Here is a 19404-nt window from a genome sequence, read left to right as displayed (position 1 = left end):
TGGCAGAGCCGAGCTTTCAGTAAGACTTTTCACTTTTAAGGCACAATCTAGTGTTTACCGATTTGGCTCGCCATCACAGACCTGCCTGGCTTTTACATGTGACAAGGTTCCTCCACCACTTGCACACATCCCCAAAAACAACTGTGCATTTTAAAAAAATTTTTTTTACAAAGCCACCAGTGTCAATGTGCAAATTTAATTCATGCACATTTCCCACGCTTAACAGGAAGCTGGGTCGGGTTGTTGATTTTTGCTAAGTGTCTTAGCAAAGGGGTGGTCTAATCTCATGTAAAAGCCTGGGCAAATCTGAGCTTGCAGATTTGTTTCCATGGGAACAACTGTGCCTTTAAGAAAAAATGAAAACGTTCAGTTGAGAACCTCGTGCACCATGTAAAGAAAGGGTTGAGCCTACCAACCAGAATAAAATACAAGTCGCGTAAGGCGAAAATACAATATTTAGTCAAGTAGCTGTCGAACTCACAGAATGAAACTGAACGCAATGCAACGCAGCAAGACCGTATACTCGTAGTCCACCGCTCACGGCATAGGCAGTGAAATTGACAAGAAGAGCGGGGTAGTAGTTGCGCTAAGAAGGATAGCACGCTTTTCTCTACCTCTCTTTGTTTTAACTTTCTGAGCGTGTTTTTAATCCAAACATATCATATCTATATGTTTTTGGAATCAGGAACTGACAAGGAATAAGATGAAAGTGTTTTTAAATTGATTTGGACAATTTAATTTTGATAATAATTTTTATATATTTAATTTTCAGAGCTTGTTTTTAATCCGAATATAACATATTTATATGTTTTTGGAATCAGCAAATGATGGAGAATAAGATAAACGTAAATTTGGATCGTTTTATAAATTTTTATTTTTGTTTACAATTTTCAGATTTTTAATGACCAAAGTCATTAATTAATTTTTAAGCCACCAAGCTGAAATGCAATACCGAAGTCCGGGCTTCGTCGAAGATTACTTGACCAAAATTTCAACCAATTTGGTTGAAAAATGAGGGCGTGACAGTGCCGCCTCAACTTTCACGAAAAGCCGGATATGACGTCATCAAAGACATTTATCAAAAAAATGAAAAAAACGTATGGGGATTTCATACCCAGGAACTCTCATGTCAAATTTCATAAAGATCGGTCCAGTAGTTTAGTCTGAATCGCTCTACACACACACACACACACGCACAGACAGACAGACAGACACACATACACCACGACCCTCGTCTCGATTCCCCCTCGATGTTAAAATATTTAGTCAAAACTTGACTAAATATAAAAAGACGCTAGCACGCTTTCGCCACAACGCCGGTATGATCGAGCATCGGTTGAAATCTTTCGCGAGCGGTATCTCGTAATTTGTCCGCGTTTCGCTGTCGGTCCAGTTAGCACTTCGCTTCCTCTTCCCCTCCATCTCTTCCTCGTGTGCCTGCGCTTTCGCTTGTCCGATGGACATGTCGACTGAAGTAAATGCACACGTGTTCGTTCGCGGAATAAAAGCAATGAAGGCGGATAAGACCTACTGCACGCGCGTGCGCACTGAACAGGAACTGAGGGAAACCCCGTGGTTTATAATTAGACAACCTTGTTAGCTGACAGCGTTCGGAGGGGGACTCGTGAATGCCAGTTAAAATCGGAAGTTAAAGCGTAGTAGCTAAAACGGCTTCAGAATCTGAAACCACCTCAAAATCTTTTTCTTCTTGAATACCACTCCTATAGCTCTAGAGTGAGGATCTAGAATATAGTTCTGGAGTATAGTTCTAGAGTGAGGATCTAGAGTATAGTTCTAGAGTATAGTTCTGGAGTGAGGATCTAGAGTATAGTTCTAGAGTGAGGATCTAGAGTATAGTTCTAGAGTATAGTTCTAGAGTATAGTTTTGGAGTGAGGATCTAGAGTATAGTTCTGGAGTGAGGATCTAGAGTATAGTTCTAGAGTGAGGATCTAGAGTATAGTTCTAGAGTATAGTTTTGGAGTGGGGATCTAGAGTATTGTTTTGGTTTATTCTAGTTTTAGAGAGTAGAATATATTGGAGTTTTTATTGAATGTAAACCCCCGTTTCCCACACATTTCCCATCACCATCATTTGGAAATTAAAGAACCTATTAATTTAACCTGTGTCAGCTTGTTTTGATTGGGTTTGGAGACCTGCATACCAGCTTGTTGATACACAGTTTGCTACACAGTTACTACAATTCTGAGTGACCCGCTGCAGCACAGCGGGTCTCGGCTAAAAACAACGTGGTCAACATAGGTGGGGTAGAAAGTGTAGGTATTGTGACCTCCGTTTATGATCCAATTCTGGTTGGCCCTCGTCACATTTGTCAAGCTAAATTTGTTGAGCGGGGCCATGTTTAGTTAAAACAAATGGTAAATTATCTTTTTCTCTGACGTTTTTTTAGCTAGATTTTTGAAACTTTACCCACTTGCATTGTTTGATGCCCTCCCCAAAAACAATACAAAGTGTGGTCAGCCCTTGACAAATTTCATTGTGACAGCGGGGCCAAGTTACGGTACATGAAAAAAACAAGTCGCGTGAAGCGATATGAAAACATTTAGTCAAGCTGTCTGCACCAAAGTAACAGATTAACACCAAATATCAGTCCTCGCCGATACTATATTAAGATAGTCTCGACTAACCTGTATCCATACGCAGTACTTACCTATTTTCTGTACTTCTGAGCACATTTTTAAAGTAAACATGACATATGTATATATTTTTGAATTCAGGAGAAATTGAAGAATACGATGCAATCATTTTTAAATATGTTTAGTGAAAATTCAATTTTAATTACAACTTTAATGAGCAAACTAATTAACTATTTTGTACGCTGCCGAGCTGAAATGCAATCCCATAGTTCGAACTTCGTCGTAGGTTGCTTGACAAAAATTTCAATCAATTTGATTGAAAAACAAGTCGCATAAGGCGAAAATACAACATTTAGTCAAGCTCAGTCGAACTCACAGAATGAAACTGAACGCACTGCATTTTTTCCACAAGACCGTACACTCGTAGTATCGTCTGTCCACCGCTCGTGGCAAAGGCAGTGAAATTAACAATCCAGAAAAGTGCGGTAGCGGTTGCGCTGAGGAGGATAGCACGCTTTTCTATATCTCTATTCTTTTTAACTCTCTGAATGTGTTTTTAATCCAAACATATATCTATATGTTTTTGGAATCAGGAACGGACAAGGAATAAAATGAAATAGTTTTTAAATCGATTTCGGAAATTTAATTTTAATCATAATTTTAATATTTTTAATTTTCAGAGCTTGTTTTTACTCCGAATATAACATATTTATATGCTTTTGGAATCAGAAAATGATGAAGAATACGATAAATGTAATTTTGGATCGTTTTATATTAAAAAAAAATTTAATTACAATTTTCAGATTTTTAATGAACAAAGTCATTAATTAATTTTTAAGCCTCCAAGCTGAAATGCCATCCCAAAGTCCGCCCTTCGTCGAAGATTGCTTGGCCAAATTTTCGATCAATTTGATTGAAAAATGAGGGTGTGACGGTGCCGCCTCAACTTTTACAAAATGCCGGATATGACGTCATCAAAGACATTTATCGAAAAAAATAAAAAAAATATCTTGGGATATCATACCCAGGAACTCTCATGAACAATGTCATAAAGATCGGTCCAGTAGTTTACTCTGAATCGCTCTACATACACGACATGACTGTTTGCTGCTGTCAATTTAAATTTCTTTATAAAATGTGCGTTTCTTAAAAAGCCCCTAGTAGAGGGGTGAACTTTGAGGCCGTCTGGTCAAGAGAGAACGATTACTTACTGTTTCAGACGATTTCTTCACCCGGATTCAAAACCAGCCCATGTCGCATGGGCTTAATTCTGTACCGTTGCAACAAAGTTTGTTACTTGCAAAACAAACGAATTTGTTTCAGATTGTGGTTGTTTCACCATGGCAATATCTTCCTTCCCATGTGAGAAATCATGTGTACCACCACAGAAGTGTCCACATTGGTGCCCGTATGCTTATGGGGGAAGTTCGCAAAAACTCCCGAAGTTTTGAGTGACATCGGAAGAACTTGCCTCACTTTCGTATGCATGGGCCGGAAGAAGGGCTTACTTCGAAGCAAAGCGAGGAAGTAATTGATGGTAGTTTGCGACAACTTCCTACGTTTTGAGCGACATCGGAAGTACATCCTCAATTTCGCATGCATGGGACGGAAAAAGTGCTTACTTTTGAAGCAAGCGAGGAAGTAAGTGAGGGTAATTGTACTACAGCGAAACCCAGGAGTAAACACGCTGCTTCCAAAGTTTCTCAGTGCAAATTAGCAGGGCTTTTCTTCGGTTTTTCATATAAAACCGATCTAACGCAAATGAAAGTCCCAAAGAGAGAAAATAGAAAGAAAAGTCGTATCTCCTGCGTGCATTTCGTGTAAATTTCCCTGAATACAAACCTGAGTTGCCAGCTTTGACTTTTGTTCGTTCTGGGTCACTGGCCACCACTCTTAAAATTTCATTCCCGCTTATAGGAGGGGGTGTTTCTATGTAAATGGGCGTCTTTGTGTGAGTGTGTGTTTGTGTGAGAGTGTGCGGGTGTGTAAGTGTGTGTGGGTGTGTGTGTGTGCGTGCGTGCGTGCGTGTGTAGGTGTGCGTCTGTTCATTCATTCATTCGTTTGCAGTGCACGCGCGCACATGTGTGTGTGGAGGGGTGTGTGTGTGTGTGTGCGTGCGTGCGTGCGTGCGTGCGTGTGCGTGTGTGTGAAAGTGTTTGTATACATGTATTTGTGCGAGTGCCTGCCTGCCTGCCTGTGCGTGCGTGCGTGCGGGTATAATTGTGCGTTTGTTTGTGTGCGCGTGCGTGTGTGTGTGTGTTCGACGGTGTGTGTGTGTGTGTGTTCGACGGTGTGTGTGTGTGTGCACCCCCACCCCCCCACCCCACACACACACTATTATGAGCTGATTATTTGCGCCTCGATATTTTATTTATTTTCTTACGTTTTATGTTGTTTGTTGTGATTCACCACACCCGAGTTTCTCGAAATTGAGATAATAAAGTGTTCTATGTCTAACACACATGCACACACGCGCGTAGGATAAACTAATCCAATCTTGACTTTCAACTTTACATAAACATACATCCTGTTCACAATTAACGAGGACAAACATAATTTACTTACACCTAAGTACAACAATTTATCTTTTGTAAAAATGTGGACACACATTTTCCCAATTAATATGAAAGTTACTGAACTTATCTTCTTTTCACTACACCTTATATCTTGATTCCCCAAAAAACTTGAGTTCTGCCTTTTTAAATTGACCAGTAGCCCAAAACTTTCGCTCTAACCAAACAGTTTTACCGATACACAATCATTAAAAAAAAGAAGCGGTTTAACATAACCGACTTCGCTACCACATTTAAACAAAAACAAGAAGGGCAAAGCCCATACGACTCACATGCTTTACACATTTTCCTACCAAAATACATGTGACCTTGACCCAAGGTCAAGGTCATGCAACACAAAGCTGTTAATTCAAGACATAGGAAGTACAATGGTGCTTATTGGCTCTTTCTACCATGAGATATGGTCACTTTTAGTGGTTCACTACCTTATTTTGGTCACATTTCATAAGGGTCAAAGTGACCTTGACCTTGATCATATGTGACCAAATGTGTCTCATGATGAAAGCATAACATGTGCCCCACATAATTTTTAAGTTTGAAACAGTTATCTTCCATAGTTCAGGGTCAAGGTCACTTCAAAATATGTATACAATCCAACTTTGAAGAGCTCCTGTGACCTTGACCTTGAAGCAAGGTAAACCAAACTGGTATCAAAAGATGGGGCTTACTTTGCCCTATATATCATATATAGGTGAGGTATTCAATCTCAAAAACTTCAGAGAAAATGGGAAAAATGTGAAAAATAGATGTTTTTTAGGCAACATTTATGGCCCCTGCGACCTTGACCTTGAAGCAAGGTCAAGATGCTATGTATGTTTTTTGGGGCCTTGTCATCATACACCATCTTGCCAAATTTGGTACTGATAGACTGAATAGTGTCCAAGAAATATCCAACGTTAAAGTTTTCCGGACGGACGGACGTCCGGACGGACGTCCGGACGGACGGACGGACGACTCGGGTGAGTACATAGACTCACTTTTGCTTCGCATGTGAGTCAAAAATGTTATTCTCCCCAACATTCTGATCAACAAAATCATTATTACAGAGTCATTCAATTTCAAGACAATCATCACAGCTTTGAACAGACCATTTCCCCAATAAACATGCCAGAACTGGGCCATTGCTGGCGTTTTGATGGCAATGCCAGTTGCCAGAACTACTGCCATCAAAGGCCCACTTATGGCCCAATGCTGGCATATTACCCGTCTGCACATTGGCAAATTGATGGGCCATCACTGGCAAGCCAGCACTTTGCCAGCAAAAACCCATCATTTATTTGCTGGCTTTTTGATGGCTTGCCATCATTTTGCCAGCAATTTGCCAGCAAAAACCCATCATTTATTTGATGGCTTTTTGATGGCTTGCCATCATTTTGCCAGAATTTTGCCAGCAAAAACCCATCATTTATTTGATGGCTTTTTGATGGCTTGCCATCATTTTGCCAGCAAAAACCCATCATTTATTTGATGGCTTATTGATGGCTTGCCATCAAAAACCCAGCATTTTGCCAGCATTTTGCAGGTTTTTAGTTCCATATAAAAAAAACTTTTTTCCATATATTTTCCGTTTAATGGCCCTTTACCTGCTGAAATTACCGGGCCAGTTGTGGCCCGGCAAAATGCCATATTTCTGTCTTTACCATTGCCAGCAAAATGCCAATAAGTTGCAGGAAATATACCAATACCACTGATTCGGATAGAATGACGGCTCTGTTCATGTACTCGATCTGCACAGTCTTGTTAGCCCATAGATGGTTGTTAGAAGTCTATAAATATGCTTTGTTTTGTCATTTTTTACTGTGAATGTAATAACAATAACAAAACACAGCACATCAATGGACTTTTCAACCCATGCTGGCGGCAAGACGTGCGCAAATAAAGCAAAGGGCAATGCTGTCAAGCTGTACATTAGCAATATGCATATGCGTAATTATCAAATTCATCAGTAAAATGCAATTGAAATGCTAATCACATTTGTCGTGTAACTTATCTGGCAAGTAAAGGCAGTGGTTTTGACAGAATATCGTCATCAACGCAGTTATAGCGGGCACAACAACAATACAGTAATATATATTAAAAACAAAACAAATGTAAAGCTTCCAAACAGCAACAACTCATTACCGAAACATTACAGAAACGTACGCTTTGTTTTCAGTTGCTCACTGTTTTATTTTATTTGTACAGCGTTCTAAATTTCACACTCGAGACATGATGACCAAAGGCAGGAATGTTTCTTGTTCACTTCCCAGTAAACCTCCGTAGGATTGTCTTGATTCTGTCATTTCTCTGTTCGCATCCGCAACGTTGAGATAACGCTTCTTTTCTTTGTCCTGACGTCGTAGCCATTGAAACTCTCAAGTCCTCCTGCCGTTCGCCTCTTGAAACATGAAAGCAAACGAGTTTTGTTGGTTTTAATTCATTATTCCATATCACACACACACACACACACACACACACACACAACCAAACAACCAAACAAACGCAAGCATACACGCAGGCATGCAAGCAAACAGCGCACGCGCGCGCGCTCACACACACACACGCGCACACACACACGCGCACACACACACGCGCACACACACACACACACACACACACACAGAGGCATTCTCACAGAGAGGACGACTTCTTGTAATCTATCATATTTTCTGAACTGACTAAAATGCCAAGCAGAAGTAAGGGGTCAACAGGAATATGTATTTTGATCTAACCTGCGAAGCTTACATTGTCTCGGACAGCTCTCTTGCGTTTCTCTCAGGAACTGAGACCCAGGCGAGCTGCATCTTATCCAGTTGGGCAGTCAGACACTTGCACAAATCTTTGTCCTGGAGTGAATAGACACATACTCAATGTCAACATTCACAAGATGCAATTTGTTTGGTTACAAGTGTAACCGTGCGCCAATCTACTTTCCTCTTTCGTACTGAACTCAAACACTAAAGCAGACGACACAAGTTATATTACCCAGGTTCTTTTATTCCATACGATGAAATGGGGAAAATGTGGGATAACGGGGGTTTATCTTCAAATACAACTTTCACTGTATAGGACTAAACAACTTCAAAAAAAACAATATTCTCACTCTTCATTCTAAAGCTACATTCTTCCCCTAAAGATACCCTTTAAAACACACCAAATCCTTTCCCCAAACTACACTCTACTCTAAATCCTCACTCTCAACTTTAATCCAAAAAAAAACCACAATGAGACTCTAATTTAAAACAAACGAAATCTAAAAAAAACAACCTAAAAAACAATTCTTTAAAAAAAAACAAATCTACAAAAACTCTAACAAAATCTGACCAAAATCTCTCCACTAAATCTAACTACTCTTCACTAACAAAACCTAGTCTATAAAAACAAATCTACGACCCACAAAAAAAAAGAAAAAGACCTAACTAAACCAGAACAGACCTAACTAAAAAGAACCCCTCTAGAAAGAAAGACCTAACTAAACCCCGTCGCACACTCGGCCATCCTGCAAACACAGAATGCACGCCGTAAGCATACGTAAACAAATCAACAATTTCAACTACCACAAGCTAACTCATTAAACAACAAAACACATCATTCCTACCAAATAACATGCCTACAATACATATACCGTTCTCTCAAACAACGGTCTTCTAAAGCATTCACACACAAAAATCTTCCCCACCATTCCAACTCACAAAACAATCTACTTAAACATTCAAATAAATCCTCCCCCCAAGCAGCATACTATTCTTTTCACCGCCTACCCATTTACAGAAAGAAAATTGTTTTAACCTACCAGCAAAAGAATCCTCACATTCCGGAAAGATTTCCGGCCGTGACAAACATGTCACACAATCGGCATTGAAAACACGCCGCACCAAATACACGTCTTTTTCCCTCAAAGATTCCAAGCAAAAGCACAGTTTTAGCGTTCACATCCTGTGCACCGGTGTCACAAGATTAACCCATTCAACTCGAGGGGTGTCAGGCAGCCCCACTTTCTTTAGTTAGTGCCTAACGTCACCTTCAACTATTCAACTTTACATCGCGGCGGAGGGAAAAAGGGAGATGGAATAAAGCCACCTGTCAATTCACAAAAACATTAATCACAAAATTTACTCCAGAGGCTTGTACCAAAAAAACCAATCGTTTTACCTATGCAAATTTTAGAATCGGCTATTCCGCGAGACCAATTCAATAGAAATGAAACTCAGTCTCGGAAACCTTAATGGATCCCCGATAGTATAGAGGTACCACGAGTTCACACGGATGCACAAAAGTGCATGTGTACCGTAACTGTCGTTCCCAAGCTCACACAAGTAAGCTTATGGTAATGCCTATGGTGCTTTTCTTTTGACAGAGACAAAACAAACTCAATCACACAAAGAAAGGGAAAAGGCACACACACACACACACACACACACACACACACAACCGCGCGCGCGGGCGCACACACACACACACACACACACACACACACACACACACACACACACAACCGCGCGCGCGGGCGCACACACACACACACACACACGCGCGCGCGCGCGCGCGCAGATTCTTTCTTACAGAGAGGACGACTTCTTAAAGGCATATGTACTCGATGACTATACACGCTAATTGCTTTACCAACAGCTGGAGACATGCTAAATTAAGTTCCCTGCAAAATATTGTGGTCTAGGACCCCTTCAATGTTGAGATATGTTAATTTTCATTTTGATCTGGATCGTCCTATTTATAGATTTGGCAACACATGTAACGTTGATGCAAGGGAGCTAACACCGCGGCTTTGTTGACATCCTCACTTTTTCAGAGGCTAGAACAAGCTGTAATGCATGTATTATGGTCCGCGCATGGTGACATATCGTCATTATATGGTCTTATGGTGCGTTTGACATCGATTATGGGCAAACTACACTTTGTAAACACGGGAGCGCGTACATATGCCTTTAAAGTCTATTATATTTTGCGAACTGACTCAAACGTCCAGCAGAAGAAAGTTGCAAAAAAGACCGACAACGGAGGAAAAGAACAAGAAGATACTAGATCTAACGCCGTTGCGACGACCTGCTCACACAACACTGCCGTGTATTGGCAGAAGGCAGTAAGTCCAAATTTGGTAAAAATGAGATTTTCATATCATAATGTAGAGGGGAAAAAGGCGCCAAACACTGTACAAAAGGAAGACGTGGAACTTGCGAAGAAAATGCGAAAAAGTGTTTGTGGGTTATCGTCCCTAGTCACATGCTGGCGGCGAAAACAAAATGGCGGATCGCGTAGGTACCGATCGCGTGCGTGGTGGTGGTAAATTGTGCTCGGCTATTTGTTGCAAGAACGCCCGTTGCAAACAGAGCTGCTTCGGGAAAACTTTCCACAAGTTCCCTAAAGAAGAAAAAAGGTGGGTTGTGCAGTGATTATTTCATCAGGTTTACCTTCTTCAGAATGAGAATGAATGCCGCAATGGCTCGAGTCAACTCACTCAGTAGACTACAGCGTCAGCGAGTACTTACGACTGTGAGTGTGAGTCAGCAGTCAGTACAAAACAACAGTTTACACTTGATGACAAACTACCCGTGGGCATATTTGCCGAAACCTTTATCAAACCTTGCTTACGGGAAAACTACAGTACAAAGGTACATCACTCATCCGTTTTGCGTTCAGGCAGAGCGTTAGATTTAGACTGAAGATCTGATTTAGCTTTTTTTGTCTTTCCTTTTTGCTTAGTTTAACAATAACATTGTTGTTTTTATTGTCAAACTAGGTGCAGAATATGGATGCAATTCACAAGGCGAGAGGACTTTGAAAAGCTGCAGCCAGCTGATGTTCAAGGTCTCAAGCTTTGTACTGATCACTTTGAGGCCAACCAGTAAAACAATCCTGCAGAGAGGATCACTTGTGTGGAATGCTGTCCCGACATTGTTTGCAGTGCCCAATCCACCACCGAAGGTTATTTATTTATTGGTTTTAGGTTTTTGCGAATCAAAGAAGCACACTAATAAATGCAGGTTGACTCTGAGTAATGACAAGTTTGAGGCTGATGTAAGAATTGAAAAAAAAAAGCATTGTTCCCATCAAATAATGCCTGTTTGCATTTAGCGCAAAATAATGATAAGGCCAACAAAAAAAAGTTACTTATTTTGGATTGACGTCTTGATTATGATGATATGATGAACTTATTTTGCCAAAAAACAGCCCCAAATGGCAAAAAAAGTATAGGGTCGGCGTCAACAACAAAAAAGTTGTATGTTTCTGGTCACCTGACCCTACCTATGTTTTCCCGATGACCCTAGACTTTTGTTTTTGCATTTTCAAAAATAAAAGGGGTATTCGAAAATCACTTGTTTTCCTGTTTTTCAACAAAATAAGTTAAAAAGATGGTTTAAAAAAAAAAGTTTAGGAAAAAAATCTCCACCTTTAGTCATGTTAGGCCACAAAAAAAGTCTGTTAAAGGTAACATAGGCCCCCCCAAAATAGCGTCGGTAGGTCGGCTTTTTATTTTTGTATTTTAGCCATCTGAATATTTTAATTTTATTTTTTAATGCCCCAAAAAAGTCTAGGGCCGGTGGGAAAAAAATAGGGTCGGTCCGGATATCGTAAACAGATTATTTTTTGTTTTGCCTTACCAGAAACATACACTTTTTTGTGTGGCCTAAGACCAATGCCATGAAATTGGGAGAATTGTTTCATTGGGACTGGGTGTTGGTTGCAGGTTGCTAGTGGGAGGAAGCCACCATCGCAAAGGGTAGCTACAAATGAAGCCAGCACCGACCTGTCGCCTGATGCACAAATTGTTCAACCAGGTAAGAGATTTTTAACCATGAAGAACACCCTGACATCAAAAAATGTTTAAACCCATCCATTACATAGTTGATAATTGCTGTATAGGGTGACGGGCGCTGTGGCGGGGTGGTAAGACGTCGGTCTATTAACTCGGAAGGTCGAGGGTTCGAATCCCGGTCGCGGCCGCCTGGTGGGTTAAGTGTGGAGATGTTTCCGATCTCCCAGGTCAACTTATGTGCAGACCTGCTAGTGACTTATCCCCCTTCATGTGTACACGCAAGCACAAGACCAAGTACGCACGAAAAAGATCCTGTAATCCATGTCAGAGTTCGGTGGGTTTTAGAAACACAAAAATACCCCGCATGCTTCCTCCGAAAGCGGCGTATGGCTGCCTAAATGGCGGGGTAAAAACGGTCATACACGTAAAATTCCACTTGTGCAAAAAAATGAGTGCGTGTGAAAGTTTCAGCCCACGAACGCAGAAGAAGAAGAAGAAGAAGAAGCTGTATAGGGTGGATGCATGGATGGATGAAATTGTACCTGTAGTTCCCACACGTAAAGATGTTATTTTATGTGTTTTGTGTGTGTGTTTTCTTTTTTAGATGACATTCAGGCGATCCTGGAGGACATAGGATGTAAAGCATCAAAGTCGTCATCTTCCCCATCCCCTCGTGAAGCGGAACTTCGGCAGAAGGTCAACAAACTGAGGAGCAAGGTTTTCCGATTAGAAAAGAAAACGATGGAACCCCGTGTAAAACGAGCGAGTAAATTAGCCAAGCCTCCCAAGGAAGACTTTGTAATAGAACAGTTGTCTCATATATTATCAGGCGAGGCGAGCTATTTTGCCATTTATGCCTGTTACATATTTACCGGTTATCTGCTGCTGTGTCCAATCCTGGCAGAGACGGGAACGCATGTTACCAAGGAGCCGAAGGAGAGTCAATGAGATGAGAGAATGTGATTAACAATTGCCAACTCTCTCCGTACAAAGAGGGTCCAAAGTTGTATCAAAATATAGATGGTCGGCAATTCAAAATAAAAAAAGACAATAGACAAAACATGTACTTCGGCTCATAGAGCCTTCTTTAATTTTTGACTCATTAAGTCCATGCTCCGAGAGTCCTTTTTTTAATTTTGAATTGCCTACCATCTATATTTTTATACATTTTCAAAAAGATTCAACAGTCACCTTCCGTTATTCTTGAACTTGGCTATCCCAGCCTTACCTCAACATTCGATATTCCTGTGATATTTTTGACGTAAAATCAATTTTTACTGTAAAACTCTTCGGCAAGAGGATTGGTCCAAGCAAACAAATAATAAACTTGTTAAGATTTTTCCTGATATTTCCGATCAATTGCCTATGGTTTTATTTAGCTAAAAGATTCAAACGTCACACCTATGACTCATGGCTATTTTTAAGGGGGGAGTAGCATCCCTGGTGTGTTGTTTGTGATGTACCTTTTAGTCTGTTTACAGTAACATAGGCACACAAAAAGAGGGTCGGTAGGTCGGCTTTTCTTAATTTTTTTTTTTATAACCATCTTTTTAAATTATTTTGCAAAAAAACAGGAACAAAATTGATTTTGTTTTCTTTTTCTTTTTCTCCAAATGCCAAAAAAAAGTCTAGGGTCGGCGGGGGAAAAATAGGGTTGGTCGGGATACCGTAAACAGACTATTTTGCTTTGTTTTGCCTAAGCAATGACAAACAAACTTTCTTTAGGGTCTGACATTGTATATACTATACAATTTTTGGGGTATTAACTAAATACATGTATACAGTTTTTGATTCCTTTTATACTTTTTCACAAATTAGCTCCCCTCCCCCCCCCCCCCTTTTCTTTTTGTAGTCTGCCCTGGGGGCGGGAGGTCTCCCAATTTCGGTTTCTAGGGTCACCTTATGCTTCCATATGAGCTGAGAACTTAATTTAAAATGGGCCTCGATTTTTTTTTATTTGTATTTTGTAATTGTGCCTTTGTCCAGTCACATGATTTCACTTTGTACTTAAAAACTTGGCACTGTCATCATTTATTGCTATTTATTGTTCAGTTGTTCAGTATTTATTGCTATTGGGCATCAGTTGTTCAGTTGCCCTGTTTCGAATGAGCCATGCATGCATTATGGATGTGTTTAGCGAATTGGGATACCTAAAGCAATGTAAAAGAAACAATGTGAAGCAAACATATAGCACCAAATAAAATAACCGAATCAGAATGGAAACTTCTTCGGTGTGTGTGTGTGTGTGTGTGTGTGTGTGTGTGTGTGTGTGTGTGTGTTTGCTGTTTTAAATACCGAAAATGTGAAAATAAAGCAAGTCACAGCATGAGAAAGATCGACTGTACTAGTCATGACAAAGCAGGAGACAGTCTGGTCAGCATGTAGAAAAGGGGAATAACTCGTATTTAGCCATTCTCATTTCTAAGCATGCCCAATGAGGAAGTTATCCTTCTTCCCATTGTAGTTTCTTTGAAGGCGCATCTTGTGTCAAAATTTCTAAGATGTGCGATCAATATTTATGGACTTTTTGAAGAAGTAAGTCCACTAAAAAAAAATTAATCAAAGGATAAAAATCGGCAAATGGAAGCAAGTCCAGGGACTTTTGGTTTTCAGGTTTGCACTGGACTTACTTCCTTGCAAGCCTCAAAACGAGTTTGCATGGTTTAGCGCTCTATGTCCATTAGCCAATCGCGTTCACCCTTTTGTAATCCTGACTGCGGTTAACCAATCAGAACTAAGCTTATTGTATCATTATTTCCCTGGCCTTAAAGTTTGTCGGGGAAAATGGCGATGAGAGCTGCTGCCGACGTGTTCAACTATCCGAAGCAACAGTAAGTTGGTTTGTTTGTTTCATTTTTGTTGTTGGCAGTTTTGCGTTCCGGTCTAAAATGACTCTCTCTCATTAGGTGTATGAGAATTTACAACGACAACACTGATTTTCTGACTGATTTGGGTATTCTAATGTGCACCTCTGCTAGCAAGTAAAATGCCATAGTTCAAATGCCCATTTATTATAGTTTTGTTGTTCTACGCTACTTCTACCGTGACTTCTTGACTATTCACTTCTGTTCCGTATTTTCATCATGATATTTATGGATGCATTTAGCATGTTTCTAATACAAAGAGATAGTTGTTTTGATCTAGAATGAGTGACTTGTGGTCTTGAGCGCTGACAGCGTGTTAGATCTGGAACAGTATGACATTATACTGGAGGATTGTTCTCCGGTCTCTTTGTGCTTCCAACCATCGGAATAAGTATTATGTCCTATTGTATTTGACAGAAATGTGAGTCGAAGTGGGACAGGCAGCGACGACAGCTGCAGCACACTGAGGGATACTCGCCACCACTGACCCTTTATGTTCAAGGGCCCAAAACAAGGTATGTTTCACTGACACAGCCAAAAATAGCGTGCAACATTTTTTCATTCCTTTCTTTTCTCGGGCTGAAGAGGTATATTTTAAAACGAGCAACATCTTTACATCATTTTCGTTGCAGTAGTATTGCCCCCCGCGGGTTAGGAGGAAGAATTTACCCGATGCTCCCCAGCATGTCGTAAGAGGCGACTAACGGATTCTGTTTCTCCTTTTACCCTTGTTAAGTGTTTCTTGTACAGAATATAGTCAATTTTTGTAAAGATTTTAGTCAAGCAGTATGTAAGAAATGTTGTCCTTTGTACTGGTAACTTACTTCTGTTTGTATGAAAGTCTTTGAGAGAGTTGTTTTGTTCAAATTGAGTGATTGTGTGAAAGATTTTATTGATCCATGTCAGTTTGCATACAGGAAAAACAGGAGTGTTGATGATGCTGTGTTGAATGTTTTAAACAAGATCTACTCTCATTTAGAAAAGCCTGGCTCTTATATTCGCTTGATGTTCTTTGATTTTTCCAGCGCTTTTAATACTATACAGCCTCATTTAATGGCGGAGAAGCTTTTTAGCATGAATGTCCCAGCAGCCACCATCCTCTGGGTTATGGACTACCTGACAAACAGGCCACAGTATGTTAGGGTGGGGGGGCAATCAGTTTCAGACACAATCTGCACAAACACAGGGGCACCACAAGGCACAGTACTCTCACCTTTTCTTTTTTCTCTCTACACAGCAGATTTCAGAAGTTCTAGTGACTCCTGCCCCATAACCAAGTTTGCTGACGACACTGGACTGACCGGACTGCTGACTGTTGACGACGACTCTGACTACAGGCAGGAGGTAGATAGGTTTGTGGGGTGGTGTGAAAACAACTATTTAGAGCTTAATGTGGGGAAGACAAAGGAAATGATAATGGACAACAGGAGGGGGGAACATGTACACAGGGAGATAGTGATCAAGGGGGAGGTCGTAGAGAAGGTAGAGCAGTATAAGTATTTGGGGGTGATTATAGACAATAAGTTGACATGGAAACCAAACTCTGATGCCCTTGTGAAGAAACTCCACTCTCGCCTGTACTTTTTGAGAAAACTCAGGTCTTTTAACATCAGACAAGAAATCCTTCAGATGTTTTACACTTCAACGTGCAATAGTGTGTTGTACTTTGGCTCCGTGTGTTGGGGTGGCAACATCAACAAGCAAGACAGGGATAGATTAGATAAATTCATCAGGAAAGCAAGTGGGGTGGTTGGGAGGAAGCAGGACAATTTCACATCAACACATGAACGACGACTGACTGACAAGGTACAGAAGATTTTGGCTGACGACTCGCACCCACTCAGACCGGAATTTGACAGTAGACGGACAGACAGGAGCAACAGATTCAGACAACCAACCGCAAGATCCACACGCTACAGAAATTCGTTCATTCCATCTGCAATTCACATCTTCAATTCTCAGGTGGGGCGGTAGATGCTGGTGTTGTCGCTCTGATGCACGGGGTCAGTGTTCTGTATTGTTTCAGTATTGTTGATTTTGTTTTGCATTCTACTCTCTTAATCTTAGACAATATGTGATAACCGGCAAGGTGCTGACTTTCTTTTGTGCATTGTTGATGGTGAATGCATGTTAATTTATTTTTAATATACTTTCTTACGTGATAACCAATGTGCTATATTTTCTCAGGACAAAGTACAAATGTTTATTTTGAATGTTTTATGTATGTTAATATTACGGACACAAACGCTCAGCAATGTAATTTCTCTTTTAGAGATTAATAAAGTTATTGTATTGTATTGTATTGTATTGTATTGTATTGTATTGTATTGTAACTTGCATTCTCCCAGTAAGGTCATATATTGTACTACGTTGCAAGCCCCTGGAGCAAATTTTGATTAGTGCTTTTGTGAACAATTGACAAGTGGCTCTATCCCATCTCCCCCCTTTCCCCGTCGCGATATAACCTTGAATGGTTGAAAACGAAGTTAAACACCAAATAAAGAAAGAAAGTTGCAGTAGTATTAGTATCAGCAGCAGCAGCAGCAGTAATCGTTTGTCATTATAGTAGCCCGGGGGGGGGGGGGGGGGTAGGTGATGTGCGCGGGAGAGGAAAAGGATGATGTGAAGGAGGGTGGGGAGGAGATTTGTCAATAAAATGTCTCACTTTTGCTGCCTTTTTCATTTGACAGATGTGTAAGCGTTGCTGGCAGGTTGCAACTGCGAGATACAACCACCTCGGCTTGCAGGAGAAGAGGCCACAATGGACCTTGCCCAGATGAAAATCATACAGCAACATACGACGGTTATGGGCCAAAGAACAGGAAGAGGAGTAATACTGACAACTTTCAGTTTGACAATAACAGATGCTGAGCGCAGAGATGCAGAACGTGGGGACGAGGAGGGGGAGGAGGTGGGGGGGGGGGGGGGATTGTATGTTGTTTGTTAGTTATCAAAACAGGCTCATGGAAAAAAAATCTGCATCCAGTTAATCGCTGTAGTTGATAATTGTCATCAGTCGGATGGCAGAATGTCAGTGAATAGTTTTAGAAGGGATGTAGACTGTAACTGGGGTAGATGGGGTGATAAATAAATATACTACATCATAGTTTGCAGGTTTGTGGTTTTGCTAGTTGAACACTCAACTACAATGTTTGTGGACAGTGTGTGAATTACTATGTAATTCTACTAGCAAATGTAGCAAATGGTCTACAACTACAAATGTTTATATAGTTCATCACACAGTTTTCAAGACTAATTAAACAAATTTTGTTCAAAAGTGGAACACTTCAGCTGAAAGTCAACACTGCACGATAATATTGTTAACTCTGGTATAATGGCGGTTTGTCAAACCATTTATTTTTGTCTTGCTGTTGCTTTAATTTTGTGTCCTTTGGAAATCAAGACTGCACGGTTATCTATTGTTAATTCCGGTATAATGGCGGCTTGTCAAACCAGTTCTTTTTGTTATGCTGTTGCTTTAATTTCATGTACTTTGGAAATCAAGACTGCACGATGACCTATTCTTAATTCTGGTATAATGGCGGCTTGACACACTAGTTATTTTTGTCATGCTGTTGCTTTAATTTTGTGTCCTTTGTAAATCGTTAGTCAAGACTCAAACTCAATAAATAAAACGTCTTATTGTCAGATCCTGGATTCTAATTTTTATTAGCAAACGAAAGCGAGAAAGACAGTGAGAAGGAAAGAAAAGTGTGTGTGTGTGTGTGTGTGTGTGTGTGTATGTGTGTGTGTGTGTGTGTGTGTGTGTGTGTGTGTGTGTGTGTGTGTTACAGACAAGCAGCAGGATAAAAAGCGTGTGTGTGTGTAAACGTTTTCTTAGATTTTTATTTTAATATTAAAAGACTTGCGTTCAAGTCAATATTTGTCTTGTGAATATCAAAAGAGAGTATCAAGACTTGTATTAAAAATAATGGTCTTTTTAAACGATATCAATGACACAAGAACGGATTAACAATAACGTTAATCATGAGTGAGCGACCACAGAATGATAAGCAAAACAAGGAACCAAGACAAAGACTAACTTGAGCATGTGTTGAAATTTCAGAAAACGGGAACATTTGTCTCAGTTAATCACAAAAGAAAATACAAGATTGTTCACCAAGGAAGTTGTTTGTGCATTCAGAAATTCACGAAATCATTGGACGTAAAGTCACATTTGAAAAAAAGTTCCAAAAGCAGTGTTGCGTGTATTTTCTTTTACTTTCAATTTTCGGAGATAATAAATTAGCAGAAAGCAGTAAGTCCACTTGCTGCTCTATGCCCTTTTCTCAGCCAGATATATCGACCAGGATATAATATGGCAGAAAGCAGTAAGTCCAATGCTGCTTTTTGCCATTTTAAAAAAATAAGATTTAAGTCGGGATATAATTTGGCAGAAAGCAGTATGTCCTCTTACTGCCTTTTACCATTATTTTTGAGTGAATGAGTTTGGGGAATTAATTCGGCAAAAGGCAGTAAGTCCACAAAAATCATTATTTCTAAGTGATGAATCAAAAGAGGGTTTTAATATTCATAGCAGAAACGCACAATAATGCCCTTTATGTTATCAGCAAACAAAAACATCATTTTAGGCTTTTCATTCCAAAACAGTGATGCAAAC

At 40.2% G+C, this 19404-nt stretch overlaps 2 long non-coding RNA genes across 2 annotated transcripts; both read left to right on the top strand.

Annotated features, from left to right (window-relative positions):
• Positions 1-10303: 10303 nt before the first annotated feature.
• On the top strand, positions 10304-14136 carry LOC138958184 (uncharacterized). Its single transcript, XR_011453331.1, has 3 exons — positions 10304-11087; positions 11851-11941; positions 12524-14136. It is a non-coding gene; the product is annotated as an uncharacterized lncRNA (long non-coding RNA).
• Positions 14137-14397: 261 nt separating this feature from the next.
• LOC138955714 (uncharacterized) lies at positions 14398-17588 on the top strand. Its single transcript, XR_011452337.1, has 3 exons — positions 14398-14750; positions 15201-15298; positions 17474-17588. It is a non-coding gene; the product is annotated as an uncharacterized lncRNA (long non-coding RNA).
• Positions 17589-19404: the final 1816 nt, after the last annotated feature.

The sequence above is a fragment of the Littorina saxatilis genome, linkage group LG2 (assembly GCF_037325665.1).
Source record: "Littorina saxatilis isolate snail1 linkage group LG2, US_GU_Lsax_2.0, whole genome shotgun sequence".
NCBI classification, from domain to species: Eukaryota; Metazoa; Mollusca; class Gastropoda; order Littorinimorpha; family Littorinidae; genus Littorina; species Littorina saxatilis.
The sequence above is the reverse complement of the archived record's forward strand: the minus strand, read 5'-3'. Positions and strand labels throughout refer to the sequence as shown.